Genomic DNA, 20,621 nt, shown 5'->3' on the forward strand with positions numbered 1-20,621 from the left:
ATCGGCATAAAGTCTTAAGAGAAGTTTTATTCAACATTCGGGGACGAATGTTCTAAAGGGGGGAAGGATGTTACACCCCACATTCTTGAACTCGAAAGGTTTCTACAGTTACTTAGAAGCTATCATGTAAGCCGCCTAGGTTACGACGCTATTAAACAACTCCAAGGAGGGAGAGTGTGACACCCCACAGTAGGGAAGATTGGAGATAAGGTCAAGAGAAGTCGGAGGAAGTTGGAGGCCAAGCGATGAGTCGTAGGACTTGATTTGCTTACGTACGCCTCTAACTTAGAAGTTTTACTTACCTAAAGCTATTTGAGTACATACCAAGCTTTCATAGCATGAATGACATAAGCTCTTAAACTAAGATGAGATTACGAACCTACGAGGAAGAGAAAAAAATTTCGTGGGGCAGCCAATAGGAGGGTGACACGTGGCAGCCCTAAGCAAGCAGGTGACCCACCTACTTGGGGTCAAGTAGGTGACCCACCTGCTTGGGGGGAGGTGGACCCCGCTGCCACGTGGAAGCACCCCATTTGCCGCATGGTTGAGGTGGCCCAATGAGGGCCTGACACGTGTCACCCTTAGGGTATGACATGTCTCACCTCATATATATATGAATATGTAATACTTCAGTTGTTAATTTATCCAAAACAGCAGCTATACTTAGAGAAAAAAAACGTGAGAAGAGAGAAAAGAGAGGCAGCCTTGGTTCTTGAAGATTAAAGGTGAGTTTCTCAACTTTCTTCCATGAATTAATTATATACGGTGTATATTAAGTACGTGGATACGTATATATGTGTTTTAATACATTCATGGAACTAAAACTCCAGCGTTGCAACTGAAATTTGGAAGGAAAAAAGGGGAGAAAACGTGAAAAGGGGCAAGGGAGAGGGCTACGGATTTGACCCTTGTTGGGTAAGCTTCCGGGTTTCGTTCCGTGAATTAATTATTTGACGTGTCCCTAAGTTGTATATTGGTGTTTTATAACCTAAAAATTCAATTTGGGGCAGCGAGGAAGTACCACAAGCAGCCCGCTCAATTTCAGCACGTTGAAGAAGTTCCGAGGCACAATTTAGGCTAGTTTTAGCCAATTTCGGGAAAGGTAAGTTCTTCCCCTCTAATTTGAAGTTTATGATGTTAAATTAGAGTGTATTATACACCTTAGGAGCTGCTTGAAGTTGGGGAAAAGGCTTCAAAAGTTCGACGTTCGAAATAAGCGAAATTGGAATTGCTATAGTTAATTGTAATCGAATAATGCCTCGTGCTTGTGGTATGTGACTGCTGGTCGTGTGATGAGTTGTTAGGGTGATGTAATGTGTGTTGCTAAGGGCGTGGGTGGATGCTGGTTGCATCCACATGACCCTCCGCTTTGCAATTAAAGAATTCGTGAAAGGAAGATTAAAAACTCTAGTTTTGGTATCTTAGTTTCGAGTGAATTGTTGAGGGTTTATATTGTGTAATGTTGTCGTAATATGTATATTTTTGGGCTGCTGGTTGTATTGTTGGTTAGATTCAGGTGCTAAGGACATGGTTGTGTATTCGGATAGGGCACATTATAGGGGAGGTGCTGTCCGATTTTCGTTAACTTCTTAACTGGTTAAGGAACTAGTCGAGGATGCGAACGAGGGGACGAGCTCGATGAATACTCGTAGGTAGTCTAAGTTGCTGAAAAGTCTAAGGTTGTTAATACTTGCCTTACTTCCGTGTTAAATAGGTTTCGAGGACAACGACGTGGACACGATTACGGGGAATCCATAAGAGGTAGGTAAAGCCTATTCTTTCTCTTCTTTTGGCATGTCGTAGAGGTAAGTAAACAATGATGTGATCTCTGAAGTAATTCCATTTCTAAGTGTCTTTTATTCACTTCTGGGTAATGAACTTTTATAACAGTTAAGCTACTTTCCTTGAGCCTTACCTATACTAAGGACTTAATGAATATACGGGCTCCTAGTTGTAAGGACTATATGAAAACATGTATTCTGGAGTCCTTAAGCAGTTAGCATTATCTTAGTACGTGTCTAAGGACCCCGAAACACTAACTAGTATAGCCCCTAATGGCATTTAAAGGGCATTTAAGGTGATTATATTACAATCCTGATTCTCAAACAATAGCTTAATTTTCTTCTACGGTTGAGTCTTCGATAATGATTTAAATTGCATATAGTTGCTCATTACTCTACTCGTGTATACTGTGACCCATCTTTCCCTGAGTCCCGGGCCAGGATATGTTCTCGTGCGCAGCTCACTGCATTATTTCTCGAGTCCCTCACTAGAGGGGCGGGATACGTGTGTATATATATGATGATGTGTGGTAATAAGGTGGTGATGGCACTGGGCTGTGACGATATTACAGATGTATCCACCGGACCCTGATAGGGCCGGCTATATGATATAATGTAAACATGCATACTTTGATACTTCACAGGGTACAGGTATAAGTTTTCATATGATATGTTATCCCCTGCTTTGCTGTTTCAGATATGTGTTCAGTTGTGCTATATTATGTTTTACATACTCAGCACATATATCGTACTGACCCCCTTCTCCGGGGGGCTGCGTTCATGCCCGCAGGTACAGGTACACAGTTTGGGGATCCACCAGCATAGGGGTTCCACTAGCAGTCCAGAAGTGCTCCATTGTGCTGGAGCCTGATTTTGGTACTAAACGTGGTGTATATATTCGTTTGGTTACGGGTATGGCAGGGGCCCTGTCCCGCCTTATGTTACTGTTTTCTTACTCTTAGAGGTCTGTGGATATGTATGTGGGTTGTGCCTGTATATGAGTGGTGTATGAGCCGTATATAGGTTGTATATAAGTTGTATATGAGTGGGATCTGAGTTATATATATGTATGTACAGCTGTACTGATATGACCTGTGATTTAGGGCGTTCCCTATATTGTGGCAGCCTTGTCGGCTTGCATATATGTGTGTTATGGAACGACCCTATATATAGTACTACAGCCTCGTCGGCTTGTATGTTTTCGTACATATTGATGCATTTTGGGTATAAACAGGAGACAGGTTATGTATAGGTGGCAGGGGTACACGTGTGTGTCCGGTTCGGGCACCCGTCACGGCCTACGGGGTTGGGTCGTGACAATCTTGAATTGTTTCTTGATTCTTTATGAAACCCCAAGAACCATCCATAACATCATATTTTCATAATAATCCTTTAGCCTATGAGTTTTTGCAAGATTTCCTCTATGAAATTACGAATGATTATGAAAGTAACAGTTTTTATCTTGAAAACTAAGTTTAACTTTTCTTAATGACTTCTTGATAATTTCTTAATGGTTTATTGATGTTTTACTTGAAAATTCTTATGTTATGAACCCCAGAATTATGAGTTGGGAAATTAACCAAATGTAAATTCTTATGATGCTATCTTATGTTTCCCTGAATATAATATTATGATATGATATATGTATTCTATGAATGCAAAATTGTGATACATGAATTATAATCTCACGATATGATGATATGAACTATGGTCCTTGAAACTTACAAATATGAGCCTTCGGACTAATCCGTGAACACATGATCTTAAGGGAGTTAAATAGTTAACCGAGATGGCACGATTCTAAATGATGAATGCTTGAAACTATGTTTATCGACGTAGGTTAAGGAGCGTACCATTGATTTGGACTTCTTCTTCTTTTATGCCCCTAGTAAGGGCTAGTTATGGATTCACATGATATGTACATGTATGTCTCATACTCGGCAAAGTATGAGATGGCTTAAGTGATCAGGCCGAGATCAGATCCCATAATGAACAAAAATATGATGAAAGAGATATCCTTATAGCAGTCCGAACGACCTTATCTCTTAACCATCATACGTTACAGCTATGATTATGTTAGCTGCTTCTATTGCTCTGATATGTATGTTATGTTTCATTCTGCCATTTTGCATACAGTACTATTCCATGTGTACTTACTTCCCTTTTATCAAGAGAACTGCATATTTTTATTGATGCAGACTCAGGTACGCAAACACGTGATCAAGACACTCGCTAGTTTCCTACTTCTACTATTGGTGAGCCCCTCTCTATTTTTTGGGACTTAGTCTACATAATTCTAGTACTTTATCTTTATGTATTTAAGGTATACTGAGAACCTTGTCCCAGTAGATACTTCTCAGCTATGTTTAGAGGTTTCATAGGTAGACAAATGGTTATGTCTCAGTTTGGACCTTCGTGTCCCTTATTAATAATAAGAGCTGTCAAAATGGGTTGGCCCAGCCTGACCCAACCGACAAGTGAGTTAAGTGAGTTACGACGGACTGACCCTTTTAAATAAAGGGCCTATAAAATAGCATCCCAATCCATCCTTAAGCGGGCTCCGGATTGGCCCTTTAATTAAAAGATGGCAACATTGACATCTTAAAAAGATGATGGAATATTGAGGAACATAACACCAATACGTAAAAAATTCACATGTCCATCAGTTGCACACAATTTGGTGGAATACGTACAAAACAACATAATATGCAAAGATACAACAATCAACATTTATAGGATTCATCAAAACAACATACATTACATGATTATTATTTTCATAAATTAGATAAGAAAAGAGAAATGAAAAATTACGCATAAACACAAAAGTAAAAGAGGTCAAAGATTCATAGTTATAATAACTTCAATTGCCTAGTTGCTGAAGACTTGACAAAATAAAATACTACTTAAAATATATATAATAAATATTTTTAAAATTCACAATCCACGGACTGGCCTCTGAGGCTCGCGGGTTGAGCCTATGAGGCTGGCGGGCCAAATGAGGCTGGGCTAAAAAGTCTTATTCCTAAATGGATTGAAACAATTTAGCCCAACCCCACTTAATTCAAGGTTTGGGTTGGTCCGGCCTCACAAGCCAAGCCCATTTTGACAGCTAGATTAACAATTTCATTTTACGACTTAGGTATCATGCAACGTGTTTTCATTTACAAGACTTGTCTTTCTGAATGCTTTTAAACTATTCTTCCGGTCATGATTTGATGTATGCTCATGTCCAATGCCATATTATGGATACGCTCAGGCCAATAATGTCATCGAGTACTGACCACATCTAGAGTGTAGGCTCAGGACATGAAAAATATCACTGAAACATAACCAAAATATAATCTACATGCCATACTAGTTAAACCTCAGTCAAACTAATCAAACCCCACAATACATTATAGAATCAGATTATCCATAAGTTTAGGATTCAAATTCCATAATTAACTAATGACTTTCACTTAGATTGATAGGTTAAATTTCCAATTCAAACATATAATTATCATGATTTTATAGAAATTTCCAATTAAGATATTTAAATATTATATACCTGAGTTTGGTCTTCATCACAATTGTGACACTAAACTTGGGATCACAGAGTTAAAACTAGTTAAATCTTCATTGTCGTGGAGTATATTTGACCTTGAGGTTTGATCCTTCGTGTCACGGCCCAAAATTGGGTCATGATGGAGCCTACTATAAACCCCCGAGTATACAAGCAAAAATCAAAGTAGAAGAAAATAAATAACTAGAAAGAGATATGTGGAGCATACATAGAGATATAGAATAGGCCCATAGCATAGATAAGTAAATACACTAAAAAATATACTAAACAGTCCCAAAAGTGATGAAGAAAGACAACTATACAAAGGAAACCAACCTCGATCCTGGTGTCACCGTTACAAGAGCACCTAAGTACAGAAAAGATATATGCATCAAGTCTATCTAATCAAAATATCAAATATATCGATAGATAAAAAAGAAGGAAGACAAAAAATCTCTGGATGCTAGGAGCTCATCACGATCCAAGTCTACAATGGCCACTAGAGATCTAATACTCAGTGAGGGTGGCTCGTATTAGAAGCTGTATCAAAAAAAGATGTAGAAGAGTAGTATGAGTACCAAAATACAGGGTACTCAGTAGGCATCCTGGGCTGACCTAGCTCAGAAAGATCTCATATATATTAATAAGGAGTACAATAGTGCTAATGCTACGGCTTTTAACAAGTAAAAGAGTGATAACCAAATATTGATGATATATAGAGAGCATGTAGCAATCAAATACAAGGAAATCACAATCAAATAGATAGAACAAGATGATGTAATGCAATGTGGCCAAAGCATAAAAGTAGAAGCGTAATAGAAGCCTCGAGCCACCTAGAATGATCTCTCGGACTTGCCAACAGATGGAATGAAGAAGAATATAACTTGAAATTAAATATGTAGGCCGCGAAGTACCTCCTAGAGCTTATAAGTAAAAATGAACCCGAATTAAGCCTTCGGAACGCCTGGAGTGCTTACTCGAGCTTATTAGTAAAAGTAAACCTTCCTTTGTCCAAATAGCCTTATAAAATCAAGTATTTGCCTCGAACTCAACCTCGAACGTGAAACTAATAGGTTTAAAGTAATTATATTTTTACGACATAACAATCTCAAAAATAGTACTTTTCCCTGTTAAAATTTCAAGTTCTCTCAAGTAAAAATAGAAATCTCGCTCCTTCGGAGTTCAAACAAGTAAATATCATAATAAAACCATTTAAGTGACTCAAAAACATATTTTCTCTCATTTACAAATACAAACATATCATGTGCAAATGTCATGAGTATGAATGCATACTAGCCACAGTACAACCATTCTCAAAATCAATCGCATATCTCACAAACAATTGGGTAAACACCCGTCACAGAGCTGTTGTACTAACTTGGAACTCCAGCCAGTCCAAGTCAGGGCCTCAGGCCCACAACACAAGAATAAAGCGATAAAAGCTTGAAAGTACTAAAAAGGCACATAATCATACCAAACAAAGCCAATGCGCATAATTATAAGTTTAAGCTACCTAAAAGCATTCTAAGGACCCTAAATTTGTAACAAGCTCAAGGATCCACCTAAACTAAGGCTTATGAATTAACGTTAAGCTAATAACCTGAAAACTGACCAACAATATAGTCTAATGATCATGCAAACCTAAATCCTTCCTAACGATCAATATTACTCAACATATATTTTCTAACTAAGCCAAGTATAAAATAAGGAACTGTAACCTACCTCAAGGTCGAAACCACACTCGAACCTCTACTCGAGTGTTTTTTCCTCCAAAGAGACTTGGAAAACTGCCACACTATCAAGAACAGAAAATACATATCAACATGTGACTAACGATACCCTTATTAATGCTATGAAATTCGGGTTAGAAGTTTGATTAAAAAATGACCCTCGAACAATGACAATGAATTGGAAAACTAACTTTGTCATTATGTTTCCCTAGACTTGACGATCACATGCTCGGAAGTTGGGAAGATGGGGTTCAATTCAGACCTCAAATGGTCCAAACTAAACTTTTAAGAAACTGAAAATTGAGAAATTGGTGCCCAAAACAAGAATTGAACGAGGAAACGGAGTTAGGAATAATAATAGCAAGAGGAGAGGAAGATAATTACCTTGGAATCAATTAGAATGGTAGATAAATGAACAATTTCACCTTAGGCCGAGCTCTAATTATGAAGGATAAGGTTCTCACACTTTGAATAAATGACGAAGAACCTAAATAAAACAGTCAACGATATTTGCATTGGCGGGCCATGGGTAGGGGCAAAGAAAATATCGCAGCTGCGAGATTGCCTATGCGGACAAAGCTCCATAGGTACAATGTCGGTCGACGTCACCTGCTCTGTAAAAGCGATCAATTCTCCACAAGAGTGGAGTCGCCAGTGTGATCCAAATCTCCATAGGGGCAAAAAAAATCTCACATCTGCGAGATTGCCTTTGCGGATAAGGCTCCACATGTGCAATGCCGATCGACGTCACCCGCTCCACAAAAGCAGTCAATTCTTCATAGGAGTGGAGTCGTTAGTGTGATCCAAATCTCCAGAGGAGCGGTTGCACCAGCAATTGCTGCTACAACAGTTGGAGCTAAAATGCTCCAAGCTCATAATGGACCCTCGGGATAAATTAGGGGTCCAATGAACGCAAACCAAAGATGCTACCCAATTAGAAATGATATTTTGGACTCAAAAAAATCAATGAATAGATTAATGGAGGCTGTTTCAATGAAATATTACCCCAAGATAACACTAGCACAAAACAACCAAAACCAACAAAATGCAAAATGCCACAAACTTATCCTGATCCCCTTAGGATCCAAACCAAAGGTCGTCATATACCAAACTCAATATTTCGGAGCTAATCACTTTGACAAAATTCTTATGTGAGCATGTTTACCAAGAATATTAACTGGAATCAAACCTTAGCCAAACTTTCACAAATATCTCTACTAACGGCTCAAGCTCACGCTGAAGTCTCGGGACCTGAGCCACCCATACTACTAGCCCAAATATGGACCTTCTGAAGCTGATAAAACTAAAGAAATTCTCATACGACATCAGATTCTCCAAATGATGACCAAAGTCAACTCTTTCCACTTGAAATTTTTTCAAAAGGGAAAAATCTCACTCAAATCTCTCCCAATAACTTCGGGAAGCATGGACCCCGTCCCAACACACCATAAACACTGCACAAAAACTTTGAAAAGGGACAAAATAGAAAAATCACACAAAAGAAAGAAAATGACCAAGAGGGTCATTATATTATCCACTACTAAAAGGACTTTCATCCTCGAAAGTTAAAGAAACTAAAGTACTTAAAGTCTCAAAAAGGTGTGGATATCGGGTCTCCATATCAAGCTTGGCCTCCCAAGGAACCTCGTCGATCGGATGATGCCTCCACTGAACCTTGAAAGATGGGATCTCCTTAGACCTCAACTTTCTAACCTGCATGTTTAAAATAGTCACAGGCTCCTCCTCAAAAGTTGACTCATCAAGATGAATCAAATTCCACTGAAGCACATGAGACTTATCCAGAATATACCATCTCAATATAGAGACATGAAAGAAAGGGTGAACACCCGAAAGGGCCGGAGGCAAGGCTAACTCTGAAGAGTTGAATTATTACAAATGAGTCCAAATAAAATAAGATGGACATGAAACACGACGTGGAAAGAATATGAAAAATACTCTCAACTTTGCAGATTTAGTTGAGAGTATTTAGTCATTCATGATTCCCCATTGCTTATTTTCGAATCCTTATCTATGAAAGGAAATTATCACTACCATAACTGATGACAAAAAAGAGCTTCCACCATCCCAAACAATCTAAAGGTTTTGCAAATATATCATATAAGGACATATTACATTTATCATCTTCTTAATTTTCTAAGAATTAAGTCCCTAAAATGTAAATCATTAGCTCCACGTGAAATAAATTTCCAACTTATAGTAGCTATATGATAGAAGGGCGCAATGTATGAATTAGGCTTACATCATAAAATAGGTCCAATAGTGTCACGACCCAAACCTAGGGCCTAGACGTGACATGGCGAATGAGGAACCCGAAAGTACCTCAATCAAGCCTCTTAGCATTCTTTTAGCCTTTCATAGGTAATGATGATAAATAAACAAGCGAAAATCATAATAGTAAATCTTCAACTTATATATGTCCAACAATACCTCTAACTATTAGATTTAACGGGACTAAGACAAGTCCCTAGCTCACCCTGAATCATAATAGAAGAAATATCATAGTAAAAAATCTTAACATATCATAAGCTAGAAAGATAAAGGAGTATTGTTCCTGGAACATGGGAACTCACCAAAAGTAGTCTTCAAACGAAGTCTCAACTAGCCACGTGGAGGAGAACGAGAAGGAGCACCGATCCCTACATGGTGATATCATGTAGACAAAAGAGTATGCGTTAGTACTTTGAATGTACTAAGTATGTAAGGATGCATGAACATTGAAAAAATATTATAATATTTATGTAATATGGAACATAATGTAATACATGCATAATAAATCATTTGGATATCCTTTAAAATATTCATTTTATGGGAAAATAACCATAACCGACATTTAAGACCATGCGAGCTATTATATGGAATCCAACATAACCCCTTACGTTGGCCGGGGAGACTACTTGCCAGGTAGAACTCCGTCAACTTCATTCATTTCTTTAACTTTAACTTTAAGGGCTATTTATGGATCCATTAGTCTAAGCCTACAAGGGCTCCTATGTTGGCACATAGTTAATGAGACAAGGGGTTGCTACTAGGATTCCCTTACCGAATCCCACCTCAATGCCTCATTCGGTGCTAAGTCAATCCCACGGAATAGTTTAATACTTTAAAATATTCATAGCATATAACTTGAGAATTCAAACATCATATTCGGTAGAATAGCTCATTAAAATATTTGATAATTCAAATATGCAAGAATTGTCCTTATTGCATAAAGCATCCATCATTCATATCATTTCATCATTCTTTCATTTCATAAGACTCTTTTTTTATCATAGATAATGCTTTCATAAACATTTATTTGGAGTCAAAACTTTCAAGTCAAACTTTATTAAAAACATAGTAAAACTAGGTGGGTTTAAATAATTTCAACTTGCAAATATGTATGTAAATAAATATACATAAATACTTTGAAATTCATTAATTAAAAATCATGCTTTAAACAACCCACCATGAATTTCAAGAATCTTTAAATAGATAAATAGAGTAATTACTTGTAAACCATCAATTCATACATATGAAATTATGTTGCATCAAAATAGAGAAATAATTATTAGTTTAACCATGATTTATGCTATTAAGAATAAATAAGAATTTTCCATAAGAATATATTAATTAAAATCAAGAGATTTAATTGAAAGAGTTTTTGAACTACATGGGTGGAAGAACTCATTGATAAATACCCACATAATTTAGAGTAAAGCTTAAAGAAAATAAGCATAATTTAGCATATACTCAAAATAATTTAGGCATGAGAGTGGAAAAGAATACTCTCATTGAAGCCTTACATACCTGGAATTCGAACCTTTAATCGGAACTGAAAGACTTAATGAATACTCTTGAGTCCTAGCTTTTCTCCTCGCTGGAACGTTTTGTGTACTACCCGAAGTATATGAATTACCGGAATAGTATTTCTTCACTACTAAGAACTAAAACTATATTTGAGAATGAGTAAAGAAGTGTATAGAGAGAAGATTTGCTTGAGAAAGCTTGATGAATAAAATGGAGAAATAAGGTGGTATTTATAGGTGGGAAAGAGGAACCTAACAATAAATAAAATAATTATAAAGAAAAATCTAAAACTTTAATGTAATATATTGATATCATGGAATATGGTCTTCACAACATCCTATCTTACAAAAATTAATTTATTTATTTGACCTATTTAACCTCTGAAACTTAAAATATGGTCTTCACAAAAGTTATAGGTAATGATCTTGTGGTTACTCAAAAATTTAAATCATCTAATTTGGATATTCCTATGAAAAGTTATGCCCAAAATACAAAGGTTATATCATGTTTAGGCGAGAATTAAAACATCGTATACAACATTTTTAGGGGATGTTACAAATAGTAAATAAAAACCTAGTAATGAAGTAGATAATGATATAAGAGCAGATATATTATTGAACTATAGGCCAATCACCTTCAAAAATTCTTGGATGTCATAAAAATAGTAACATAATCTCCTATTTAGTATTTTTAGATGAATATTACAAAAAAGAAGCAGAGACAATGATAGTTTCATTCATTTATTATTTACCTGTGATAATTTATTTAAACTTTTATTGATGAAATACATAAATTTCTAATATTTCTTATTTTTTATTGTGAGTCTAAATTGTCATGATCCAAAATCAGGCCATGATATCGCCTACTATAAACCCAGTAGGCAAGTCAAAATCCAATCGAAAGACAATAAATAACTGAAAAAAATATGTGGAAGCACAAAATAGAGATATAAAAAAGGACTCATAGCATAGATATGTAAATATGATACAAAATATACAAAATGGGTCCAAAAGTGACCAAGAATGACAAATCTATACAAAGAAAATCAACACCGAACCTGATGTCACCAGTACAAGAGCATCTAAGTACAGAAAGGCTATGTACATCAAGTCTGTCTAATCAACATACAAATTTATATACAGATATAAAAGAAGGAAAACAACAAATCTACAGATGCCAAGATCTCACCACGACCCAAGTCTGCAACGACCATGGAAGATCCGATACTCAATAAGGATGTCTCCTACTAGAAGCTCCATCAAAAAAAGATGCAGAAGTGTAGTATGAATATCAAAACACGGGGTACTCAATAGGCATCATAGGTTGACCGAGCTCAGAAAAATCATATATAAATAAAAGAAGCAGGATAATGTTAAAAGTATAATTTAACAACTCTTGGGAGGTATACCAATCATTATAGACAATGAAGATAATAACAATAATTATAATAATAATAAGTACGAAACAACCAACAAAAGACAATCACACCCAAAAAAAGGTAAAACAAGATGATGCAATACAAATGTGGCCAATGCATAAAAGTAGAACCCCAGAAAAATCTTCAAGCTGCCTGAAATAATCCTCGGACTTAATAACTGATAGAATGCAAATAATAAAACCCAAAATTTAATTTGCGGGCTCCTAGAGTACCTCCTCGAGCTTATCAATAAAATTTACAATTTCTATTATCCAAAAACCATATAAAGTCAAGTACCTCGGGCCTCAAATGTGAAACCAATAGGTTTAAAGTAATTTTCTCTTTGAGACACACATCCTCAAAAATGATATATTTCCCTTTAAAAATTACAAGTTCCCTCAAACTAAAAACAATCACCCGCTCCCTCAGAGCTCAAACAAGTAGAAATTTGTCATACCCCGAGAGGGTACCCTAAGAGTGGCCGGTACTCGAAGACCATCGCTGGCTCCAAGCGAACCACTTGGTCTGATCACTCATTCAATCACTCGGCAGAAGACTCGACTTAATAGATAATTAACTCAACTGGGCATTTAGAAACATCATTATCAATAAATGAATAATAGATTGAAAATACTCAAAGTATAATGTAACTCAACATCATAAACTCAATAATGATATCAATGTTTAAAAACAGACTCTGAAAGAATCCTTCTACTCAACTCTACTCTATCTATGAAGTCTCTAACTGACTCATAAGAAGATGACAAGACAAGTCCACGACTACCTCAAAGAATAACAAAATAATAAAGGAATGACTGGAAAGAAAGGAGCTCATCCAAATGCAAAGAGGTGTCACCAAAATCGGAGAAGTAGATCCTCAACGATACGCCTGTTAATTATCTCTAATATATATGTCTGGATCATAAAACAATGCAGGCCAAATAACGTCAGTACATGAAATATACGAGTATGTAAAATAGCTGAAAAGGAACATAATCAACAATACTCAACTTCATGCAAGTCAACTCAAGGGAATCACTCTGAAATGATTCAGCTCAATAAAGCATGAAGTAAAATGATACAATTCTTTAAATGATATGCAATAAGATAGGCAACTCAATATATAAAAGTGTAATATTGTTCTCTTGAGGAGTTTCTCTAACTGATAACCATCATTTATGAGCTAGCGATGATACAATGAAGCGATGTCTTTGCCACATCCATCCAATACCTTGCCAAGGTAATGGACATCAACATCTATGGATCCAATTATCAAGTCCCTTTTGGGTCAAAAGAGGCGTAGCCTCTATCCTACATTTATTTTTTATAGGAACAGACCCTACATGAGGCTCCCACCTCTTGTGCACAGTCAGGGGTTGAGCAACACCCCCAAATCTTATCATAAATAAAAATAATAATAAAAATACACGAAGAGAGACATAAACCTTACCTCCAAACTTAAGGTGGTTCATAAGTCTGCTAACCTACTAAGGTCGGCCAACTCATCCCCGAATACTAGGTGGAAAAGCGATAAGCCTATGAAGGGACTCCTCTCGATACAATGCGACTAAGAAAAATGTAAATGAGGAAGACTCTCCCCTTCCATGTAAATATGAGAAAAAAACCTACACTAGTCCTATTCAACTAAGCTATATTAAAAACATAGCTAAATCTTTTTATATCGAGTTTTTCCATGTGATGCGAGTGCATCATACAAGGCAAGTATATGTTATTATGATGTTGATGATTTGGATATGAATAGTGTGTCTATTATTAAAGGAATTTAAAAAACGGCTAGATTTTCAAGATCGCTCGACTAACGTCTTCGATTATCCATTCAAGCTGCAACTTCTTGGGTTCCCCAAATATGGGAGGTATAGCAATTCTGCATCTTTAGATGTGCTGCATTTCCCCATTTATAAAGTTTGCCAATGTGCTGTGATGCACATTGGAAAAAACCATAAGTACTACAGCTTGTCTTAAGTGTTGAGAGTTTGAGAAGATGATAGGTGTAGTATCTCTGATAACTTTGTTGTTGATGGCTGCCTCTATTACAATAACCTGCAACTTCAAAACAAAAAAACCAACCAAACCAATAAGTTGCTGCTCCTCTTGTTCTTACTGGTGTTGAATTATTCCAGGTTTTGTACTGTGGTGTACCTGCACAAACCACAAAACCAGACCAAAAAGGACCAACACAAACTAACAAGAGAGAAAAGACCTACAATATTGCATTGAAGATGTTTGCAGCTTCCTGATTAGCTACTTCATCTTGTTTCATCACTTAGAGTTATTGGTGGTTCATGTGTTGGAGCTTCTTAGTGTATCTTATTGTGGCAACCTTCAGAATTATGCCCTTGTTCTCCAAATCCCACTGCATCTTCTCAGATACTGCACAACTAAGCAACATGCATAAGCTAGCAAACAAAGGTGCAGGCTGCTATAACTTGTACTTTGGATTTATTCCTTATGTGTTGTAGATTGCTGGACTTGTTGATGAATGATGTTGTTGTTGGATGTTGTATGTTGGATGGTTTAAGAGTTAAAGCTGCTTAACTACTTGCCACATCCTATACATGTACTAAAAGAAGCCAAGGCAAGCACATGTACTAGGTACAATATACCAACAAGAGGTTGCATTGCAGTAGCCTGCACCTCAGTTTGCTGGCTCTATTGTTGTAGTTTTGCATCATACTTGCATCCCCAGGCAAGGTCCAGTTTTTCAAGTATTGTATCATGCCACTACTGTACCAGGATGCACATTTACAAGGCCTTCTAATTAATGGTTGATATGTTGCAGGTTTGTATGTACCTACACAGCCAAGAGAGAAAAGAAAAAGGAAGAAAACATCTATTCTAATCCTAATTTGTAAAGTTAGTTTGGTTATTCTAAGCAAGCAGGTAGCTGGGGAGACTTTCCCCTTTATATTGATCCTAACTATAGAACCTTCAAAGTAGCTATAATTATGCATAATAATAACCATTTTGAAGAGTAAGTTAGACCAACAAAGCTGAAGAGGTCATGATGGTTTCTTGATTCTCTTGAGCCTTCTCCTTCTGAAGTTAGCCATTTCCAGCTTGTCTAGTTCTATGTAAGCTCTTGCCTCTTTTAGAAGATCTTGCTTGGTGAAGTAGAGTTCTGGAGTAGTGTATTTGTGACTATGTTTGGACAAACTATCAGCTGTGGAGTTGGCTTCTCTGAAGGTGTGGCTGTAGCTGAAAGATTGGAATTGGTTGATGATATTGTTGAGCTTGTCAAGTAGCTCTTTGATGGCCCAAGGTGGCTTTGCTTTATATTGTAGCCACTTGAGTAGAAGTTGAGAATCAACTTCCAGCACTACCTGTGTATAACCAAGTTGAAGACACCAAGAGAGACCAAATATTGCAGCCTTAATCTCTGCTTGGTTGTTAGTACCTACACCCAAAGGGACTGCATAAGAAAATATGAATTCACTATGTGCATTCCTAAGGATTCCTCCTCCACCAATGTTGCCAGGGTTATTAAGAGCACTGCCATCAGTGTTCAGTTTCACCATATGGTCAGTTGGCTTGGTCCAGCAGACAGGAGGGATTTTGGTGTCATGGTAACACTTTTCAATCAAAAAGACAAGGTCCCTCCAGTTATTTAGCCAATCAATATATGGAAATAGAGTGTTGAGCAGGTTAGAGGTGTCTTTTAAGATGGAGAACTTAACTCTATCAAGATTAGATTGCTTCCCACCATACTTGGAAGCATATCTATTCTTCCAAAGGTGCTGCTGAGTTTGGATTCATTGTGAATACTACATTTCTTAATTCATCCATAGTAGGCCTGGCTTGGAGATCCTTATTGTGCTTGTCAGTAACCATTGAGGGGATGCACTGTAGAGCCTGTTGCTGAATATACTTGTCATCCCTAGTGAATATGTCTTGGAAGTACTTGCAAGCTACTTCAGCTATTTCAGTATCTCCTTGCACCCAAGAACCTTCTTAAGTTTGGATCCTGTGAATATACAACTTTCTTCTCCTACCTCTGATCAAGGCATGAAAATAGCTAGAGTTCACATCTCCTTCTTTGAACCAGTGCAGCTGAGTTTTCTGCCTGAGAATTGCATCTTCCATTTTCAGGTATTTAATGTATTCAGCATTGATGGCATGAAGCTTAGCCCTGTTTTCATTGGAGTGCATATTGATCAGGTTCTCTTTAGCTTGTCTAACTTCCTCATCATATTCTTTAACTCTAGCATAAATTCTCCAAACTGATTTCTGGACCACCTGCTAAGAGTGGAAGCTAGTCTCTTCATTTTTTGGTGAAAGCTCCATATTGGATTGCCTGCTACTGATCTGCTCTAACACTCCTTGACAATGTCCATGAATGAGGGTTGGTCTGGCCAGTAATTCAAAAATCTGAAGTACTTAATGGGGTTGTGATGATGATCCACTATTTCCAAGAGCAAGGGGCAATGATATGAGCCCACAGAAGGGAGATGAGTGATGCTAGTTGAGGCATGGTGTCCATCCATTTGTCATTAACCATCCCTCTATCCAATCTCTTCCAAACTCTAAACATAATACCTCTTAGGTTGGACTATGTGTATTTCTTCCCAGAGAAGCCAAGATCCTGCAAACCACAAGCTTCTATAATGCTGATAAAGTCAAGACTCTTTCTCATATTATAAGTAAGCCCTCCAAGCTTTTCTTCAGGGTCTGTTATAACATTGAAGTCCCCTAAGGTGCACCAAGGGAGGGGAGTGGTTGACTGTTGTAGTAGGCTATCCCAAAGAGGCCTTCTGAGTTGGTCCTTGCATTTTGCATAGGCAAAGGTAGTGATGAACTAATTTGGGATCATAACATGATTAACCACACATGTGATCAATTGCTCATCATTTTCCAAAATCCTGCAGTCAACATCTTTGCTCCAAAAAATCTAAATCTTACTATTTGGATTATGGATGGCATAGTCCATATTAAGCTGATTTTTGAAATGTTGCAGTTGAGAATTATCAGAAAAGGGCTCCAATAAGGCAATAAGGGAGATTTGACACATGTTTTTTAGCTGCTTGATCCTTTCCATGGCTCCTTGGGTATTAATACCCCTCACATTCCAGCTGAGGATACTAATCATTGAGAGGCTTTAGAAATATAGAGCTTGGTTCTTGGTTTGCCTATGGGGGCAGATATAGTAGAGCTTTTTGCCTTAGTGCTAAGTCTGGTCCTATGTATCCTTTTGGAGGATAGGCCCTGTGGACTAGCCACTTATTGAATCTCTTCTTCATATACATTATCAGAAGAGGGGTTGAAGGTTTTGATTAACTACTCACTTACAATATCATCTTTATTCTGATCTTGCAATGGCTGATAATCATTATTCTCTTCATTTTTTGACTCACACACATCATACTCATCAGTAAGATCCTGTATGTTGGTGTTGAGGGTGGGATGTGTGAGGATGCATTGAACTTGAAGAGGGTTGATATCCATACCCACCTGATCATCATCAAGTACAAACTATTGACATCCTTGCTCACTTTGCTGCAGTACTACACTGTCATTTATAGGAGTTTGGCATTTCTCAGCAGAGTTTTTTTCTGCAATTTTCTTTTTTATAGCCTCTCTCCTTTTCTTGATCAAGTTGTTCTTTTTAGCAGCAGAGAATTTGCCACTAGTACTGTCACGACCTAGCCCCGTAGGCCGTGACTAGTGTCCGAATTGGACACTCGTATACACACATATTATCTTTTGTCAATCGACAATTAAACACGATATAGAATTTATATGGGTAGCACGTTGTCTCAAACTGTCACTTATATATATACCAAAATTAGCTATTTCTTGGGGAGTCTTAATTGTCAAAAATAAGATAACATAATACGTAAGCCGACAAGGCTTTCACTCCGAATGTAAATGTCCAAAAACATATGCCATACTAGTACATCAGACAATATCTACATACAACCCACTCATGTGTCTACAGACCTCTAAGAGGATTAACAATAGCATATGACGAGACAGGGCCCCGCCGTACCCCCAAAATACACAAATATATACATTATAAGGATTAGTACCAAAAGTTTAGGCTCCGAGACAATGGAGAACTTCAACCCGTTGAGTAGAATCCTAAGGTGGCGGCTCTCCAAAATAAGTATCTGTACCTGCGGGCACGAAACGCAGCCCCCCAAAGAAGGGGGTCAGTACGAAATATGTACCGAGTATATAAAGCATAAAATATCATAAAGGAGATCACATCTGAAATAAAGATTCAGGAGTCAAGTGTCATAATCAATAAATCACTGTACCTGTGTTATAAAATAAAGACATGCATATCATCATCATATATCGTACCTGGCCCGTTATGGGACTCGGTATCACAATTATATCAATATATCGTCATATGTATATATATACCATACCCGGCCCTCTAGCAAGGAACTCGGTGAATAGAGTAGTGTACACTGATACCGTACCCGGCCCATTATGGGACTCGGTGCCATAATCATATCGTCATATCATTATAATATCATATTATCATATCACGTACCCGGCCCTCTAGTAAGGGACTCGGTGAATAATGTAGTGGAATCCATACATGATAACATACCCGGCCTATCGTAGGACTCGGTGAATAATACCATAACAGCATGCACGAATAAGATATCATTAGCAACCTTGTGAAATTTAATCATTATCGGAGACTTAATAGAATAAGCAAAACAGATCATCATTTGAAAACCAAGACAATAGTCATTATAAATCACACTAATTATGGATTATACTAAAATATGAATTATACCACAACATGAGTTATACCAACTAGGATGGCTGGAATTATACACATGAGTCAAGACATAACAATATAAATTTTGAAAATCAAGAACGGTAGCCATCCGAGTATATCTACGAATAAGAGTTTCTTTGGAATTTAAGCATACGTCATTCGTTCGTTTCATATGGATCATGCCAAAAGAAGAAAATGTTAACTTTACATACCTTTAGCATTTATACGTATATGTTGTCCAATATTGTCTCAACCTATATTAAAACGTTAAGCACTATGATTAAGCTATGGACAAGAATAAAACGTAGTCTATCGTTAGTAGGTTATTTCTAAAAAAAATTGGACAGCACCTCCCCTATACCACTCACTTTTCCCACTTTCAAACCAGCCATATAATCATCAACCAACATCAACAATCCAAAATATTGACACAAAATAAGATTTATTATTCATGTTACCAAAGCAGTAAATTCGGAAAGTCAAGTACCTCACGTTGTATCTAAAATTTGAAAATGAAAACGGCAAAACTGGACTTTATAACCTTCATGAAACATTTATATCTCTGTCTTAAGTTTCCAATGCAAAAGAAATAAACTCAAAATTCATTTTCTACAAAGAGATATCATCAAAATACGAACAGCTATACATGAAGGAATTTTCAATCCAGAATCTGGACAGAATTTGTCTTAAGATTCATGCTCAGTTTTCGACATCATAACAGCAGATATAGACTAAGACATAAACATAAGAGTTGTAGGTACGTGTATTAGCTTTCCAAAACATGTTTAATATCTAAAATCGAAGGTCTACACAATGAGATATTCCAAAATTACTACCAGCTACTCAATTCCAAAAACGGGTTTGAACATTCACAATCTTCATACACCTTTTTCCTCCAAATTCAAGAACAACAACTCATCAACAACATCAAAACAATATCAAACATTATTATACATCATCACTAAGATAATTCCATCTATTTAATCTACCTAAATCAACCCTTTAACCCATAACTCTCAACAAATCACCAAACTAGTTTATAACACTATTTTCTCCGTTCTAATCCGTTAAAACTCTAACTAAACTTATTAACAATGAAAAGGAGACTTTAATATTACCTTAAATTTGCAGCACCACATAAAATCTTCTCCTTATTGGCTGATTTCTAGCTCAAATTGAAGCCAACGCGACGTACAACAATTTTCTCTTCAAGAGCTTTGAGATTCGGGGCTTTAATTGTGGTGGATGTTGGTGTTTCTCTCTAACTTTCCCTTATCTTACTCTCTCTGGAAATTTCCAGATATTTCTTGGTCTAAACTATGAAGGAAGACATAGAATTTTGATTAATTTCGTGGGTATTGGGCCTGACCCGAATTAAAATTGGGTTGGGCCGAATTCACTATTTAGTTTGGCCTGTCAGACTTAAAACGTCTATATCTTATTACTCCGATATCACATTTCGTCCCACGACCTATGGTTGGAAATATATTTCAATTATCTACAACTTTCATGTTGAGAGTTTTCCCAAATTCTCAAATTATAAAGAGGTTATGGCCTCCCGAAGTCAGCTTACCCGAAACGTAACTTTAAG

General features: G+C 36.9%; 1 long non-coding RNA gene across 1 annotated transcript; it reads right to left on the minus strand.

Annotated features, from left to right (window-relative positions):
* Positions 1–18,042: 18,042 nt before the first annotated feature.
* On the minus strand, positions 18,043–20,288 carry LOC129896939 (uncharacterized). The gene is made up of 2 exons (XR_008768086.1): positions 20,149–20,288; positions 18,043–18,407 (listed from the first exon to the last, which is right to left on the minus strand). It is a non-coding gene; the product is annotated as an uncharacterized LOC129896939 (long non-coding RNA).
* Positions 20,289–20,621: the final 333 nt, after the last annotated feature.

This window comes from Solanum dulcamara, chromosome 7 (genome assembly GCF_947179165.1).
Source record: "Solanum dulcamara chromosome 7, daSolDulc1.2, whole genome shotgun sequence".
NCBI lineage: Eukaryota > Viridiplantae > Streptophyta > Magnoliopsida > Solanales > Solanaceae > Solanum > Solanum dulcamara.